The sequence below is a fragment of the Callithrix jacchus genome, chromosome X (assembly GCF_049354715.1).
Source record: "Callithrix jacchus isolate 240 chromosome X, calJac240_pri, whole genome shotgun sequence".
NCBI classification, from domain to species: domain Eukaryota; kingdom Metazoa; phylum Chordata; class Mammalia; order Primates; family Cebidae; genus Callithrix; species Callithrix jacchus.
This window is the reverse complement of record NC_133524.1, coordinates 17,158,552-17,163,405: the sequence shown is the minus strand read 5'-3', so window position 1 is coordinate 17,163,405 and position 4,854 is coordinate 17,158,552. Positions and strand designations below refer to the sequence as shown.

At 44.8% G+C, this 4,854-nt stretch overlaps 1 pseudogene; it reads left to right on the top strand.

Annotated features, from left to right (window-relative positions):
• Nucleotides 1-1,201: 1,201 nt before the first annotated feature.
• On the top strand, nt 1,202-4,566 carry LOC100391574 (solute carrier family 35 member C2-like; annotated as a pseudogene).
• Nucleotides 4,567-4,854: the final 288 nt, after the last annotated feature.

The following is a 4,854-nucleotide window of genomic DNA, read 5'->3' as shown; positions in this document are numbered from 1 at the left end:
AAAAAAAAAAAAACTGCATGTGGCTCTATGGCTCCCAAAGAAATGAATGTTCAATTCTATCCAAAGCAGAGGGTAGGCTTCCTTGAGGAGGTAAATCCTGCTGTGTCTCGAAAGATGTTCAAAGATCAATAGTGGGTTAGTCTGTGGGACTCAGGGTAGGGGATTAGAATCCAGTTGAAGCAGCAGGAGCAATGATACAGGGTATGAAATAGCAAGGCACATTCACTGAAAAAGAGCTCAGTGTGCCCATTCTTTATAGTTTTGAGGTGGGGCGAAGGCGTATAGTGAGATAACGTGTAACAGGTAGTCATGTATCAGAGCTAATGACTTTGAACTTTATCTTAGAGGGACACAGAAGCCATGGGCTGGTCATTTTGATTTATTTCCTAGCCTATATTATCTTGATTCTGAGCAGCTACTGTGGTCTATGATTACTGCAATAGATCGTTTGCAAAATGGTCGCCATCATTCCCCTCTCTGTATCCCTGCCTTGGGCAGTTCTCTTCACTCTAACTTCTGAGCTTGGCCACATGACTTACTTTGGACCAAGGGGAAATAACAAACATGACACTTGGAAAGTGCTTGCACTACAGTAATAAAGACACTATATGCTATGATCCAGCAATAGGACTCTTTGGTATTTAATGAGTTGAAAACATAGGTCCACAGCAAACCTGCACAGAAATAATCAGAGTATATTAGGAAATTGTGAAAAACTAACAAACAAATAAACTAAATGTAAGACATTGACTGGAAACTGTTTCACAGAAGTTCAAAGACTATACGTGAAAATTTATTAACCTCATAGTCAATTAGTAAAAACCAATATAAAAACACAAGGTGATCCCATTTCACAGAATGATACACACTAGATAGACAATGATACACACTAGATAGAAAATCCACAGAATGATACACACTAGATAGACAAAAATAATTCATTAAAACATTATATTAATCCAATGTTGCCAATCATATGGAATAGACACATGTGCAAGAATGGTGGAAGAGTCAACTCATTCACTGTATTAGAAATTTCTGGTAATCCTGAAGTTTCCCAGAATCTACAACCTAGCAAATTTTCTGTGATGCAGAAAATTTGTTATGTATACGCACTTGAAAACTTCAGTATGATTAGAGCAACATTTTTCATAAGAGAAGAATATAAAACCAAATAAAGCCAAAGACTATAATAAATGAAATGGATGAGCAAATTGGGTTGTCCAAGACTCAGACACCAGCAGGTATGAAATATCCTAGGGGGAAAAAAACAAAGAGATGCCAATTCATTTACTTCCTTTCATGGAAAATGCAAAAGAGGCAACGGTAAGTAAAACACTGCTTGGTGACAAATAGTAAATAGTAAAGCCATAAAAAATATCCACAGAATGATACATAGTGGTCACCTCTGATGACAGAAGTCAAATGAAGTCAGGGTAGAGCACCACAGAGTGACTATGAAATGCCCAAGGTCTGTTCATTACTGTGAGCCTCTGGTCTAAAGAACTTTATATGATGTTTATCTAAATATAAAACAAACATTTTATGCATATTTTTCTGAATAAAATATAATGTATTACACATATATAAAGAATAATTTAAACACTAAAACTGTAATTTATTTGTTTGTTTATTTGAGACAAAGTGTCACTGTCACCCGTGCTGAAGTGCAGTGGTGTAATCTCGGTTCACTGCAATATCTGCCTCCCGGGTTTGAGCGATTCTCCTGCCTCAGCCTCCCCAGTAGCTGAGATTACAGGCATATGCCACCATGCCCGGCTAATTTTTGTATTTTTGGTAGAGACAGGGTTTCTCCATGTTGGCCAGGCTGGTCTCAAATCCCTGACCTCAAGTGATCCTCCTGACTTAGCCTCCCAAAGTGCTGGGATTACAAGCATGAGCCACTTCACCCGGCTAAAAACTATAATTTAAAAAAAAAGAGAAGGCTTGCACTTTGGGGTTGTTCCTGGGACCTATGCAATCATCATCTTGTGAATAAGGCCAGGATGCCCTTCCAGAGACATGTGACCCAGTCACCTTCATCGCTTTAGCCAGCACCCTCTCAAGATATTCGAGTGATGCACACTACACCAATCATTTCTATTAATGCATAATCATTAGGGAAACCCAGAATGCTAGAAAGCAGGAGACACGCCACCCATAATTATACTACCTAAATATAACTGCTATACTCTTTTTTAGTATTTTTATTTCCAATCTGTTTTTATTTTTTTTTTTTGAGAAAAATTTTCACTCTTGTGGCTCAGGCTGGAGTGCAATGGTGCAATCTCAGCTCACTGCAACTTCCACCTCCTGGATTCAAGTGATTCTTCTGCCTCAGCCTCCCATGTAGCTGGGATTACAGGTACCCACCACCATGCCTGGCTAATTTTTTGTGTTTTTAGTGGAGACAGGGTTTCACCATGTTGGCCAGGCTGGTCTCGAACGCCTGACCTCAGGTAATCCATCTGGCTCGGCCCCCCAAAGTGCTGGGATTACAGGCATGAACCATCATCACACCTGGCCTATTTCCAATCTTTTTATCTGCACAGATTTGTTCTCTATATGGTTATAATCAATATATATACAGACAGTTTTGCAGTCCGCTTTCTAATTTGTATTAAACAAGTATATTTTGGGCCAGGCACAGTGGCTCATACCTATAATCCCAGCATTTTGGGAGGCCAAGGCAGGTGGATCACTTGAGGTCAGGAGTTCAAGACCAGCCTGATCAACATGGTGAAACCCCATTTCTACCAAAAATACAAAAATTAGCTGGGTGTTGTGGCAGGTGCCTGTAATCTCAGCTATTCAGGAGGCTGAGGCAGGAGAATCGCTTGAATCCGGGAGGCGGAGGTTGCAGTGAGCTGAGATTGTGCCACTGCACTCTAGCCTAGACAACGTATCAAGACTCTGTTTCAAAAAAAAAAAAGAAAAAACAAAGCCCAGGCGCAGTGGCTCATGCCTGTAATCCCAGCACTTTGGGAGGTCGAGGTGGGTGGATCATAAGGTCAAGAGATCAAGACAAACCTGGCCCACATGGTGAAACCCAGTCTACTAAAAATACATTAGCTGGGCATGGTGGCCTGCACTTGTAGTCCCAGCTACTCAGGAGGCTGAGGCAGCAGAATCACTAGAACCCAGGAGGCGGAGGTTGCAGTGAGCTGAGACCGCACCACTGCACTCCAGTCTGGCAATAGAGTGAGACTCCATCTCAAAAAAAAGTATATTTTTGTATATGTTATACTTTAAATATAGCATGTTTAATGGCTGAGTAATAGTCCATCTGGCAAATGAACTATAATTCCTTCGCTGTTGTTGAAAACTAGTTATATGTTATAATAAACCTTTAAAGGTAGGCACCCTAGTCAGAGCAGACCTGGGGACCTGTGAGCCTTGCACCCAGTTAACCACTGAAGGGGTTGGCTCAGGCTACCAGCCCCTTAGGTGAGAACTCTGACTGGGGCACCACTGATGGTTCTGAATTATGGAGGTGAAGAGAACTTCTCTGGCCAGGTGATGTTCTTGTTGAAAGTCATGGTCTAGCTCAATTGGCACTTCCTGCAAACTGTCTTTTAAGAGAAGTGCCTGCCCCCACTGATGCAGGAGCTGGGGCGTAACAGCTTCCATGGTTAGGGAGGTGGGCCCTCTTGTGACCTTTGTGTGGAAGGCAGTGTTGACTCTGCTTCTGCACTGGCAGGCATTGCCTTCTACAATGAGGGGCGCTGGTTGAATGCTCCAGCCACAATGCCCTCGTGGTGCTGAGCTGGACCTACTATCTCAGAAGAGTGGCTCCCACAGCACTGGCGACAGCACTTGACATGAGCTTGTTCAACTAGAGCTTCACAATAACCAGATCTTCAACCATCCTCTTCATCTTCATCTTCTCTCTGCTCTCCAAGCTGGAGGAGGTGCAATGGCACTGGTCCTGGTGATTCTCCTCATCACCGGGGGTCTCTTCATGTTCACCTTCAAGTCCACACAGCCCAATGTGGAGGGCTTCGCCTTGGTGCTGGGGACCTCGCTCATTGGTGGCATTCACTGAACGCTCACCCAGACGTTCCTGCAGAAGACTGATCTTGGCCTCCAGGATGCCATCGACAGCGTGTTCCACCTGCAGCCACTCATGTTTCTGGGGTTCTTCCCTCTTCTTTGCTGTATATGAAAGCCTCCATTTGTCCACGTCTAAGAAAATCTTTCATTTCCAGGACACAGGGCTGCTCCTGGGGTACTTAGGAGCCTCTTCCTTGGTGGGCTTCTCACATTTGGTTTGGGCTTCTCTGAGTTCCTCCTGGTCTCCAGACCCTCCAGCCTCACTCTCTCCATTGCTGGCATTTGGAAGAAGTCTGCAGTTTGCTGTTGGCAGCTCATCTGGTGGGTGATCAGCTCAGCCACCTGAACTGGCTGGGCTTCCTGCTCTGCCTCTCAGGAATATTCTGAAAACCCTGCACTCCAGAGGTGATGGCAGCTCTGAACCCTTGAAAGGGCTGGGCTCCAGTCCCAACCTGGAGGCAAGAGGAAGATGACAACGGGGAGAAGTACTTTGTGGCCCAGAGGCAGCAGTGACCAGTCGAGGGGAGCAGCTTGAAAGCAGGCTGCTCCCCACTAACACTTGTCAGTAGCTTAGGTGACCTGGGTGGCTGCCTCTTCACAGCAGCTGGGAGCAGTGGACAGGGAATTGCCTGGGCATGACTGTGGTGTGGCCAAGTCAAGAACTTGTGGCTCCTGCCTCTCCCTTTGGAGCATGGTCAAACAGAGAGGGTGAGCACCAGGCCAGCTTGGAACCTGGCCAGAGCTGGGCCCAAGCTGTGCTGGAATCGCAGCAGGAGAAGGGAGTGAACTGGTTCTTCTCAA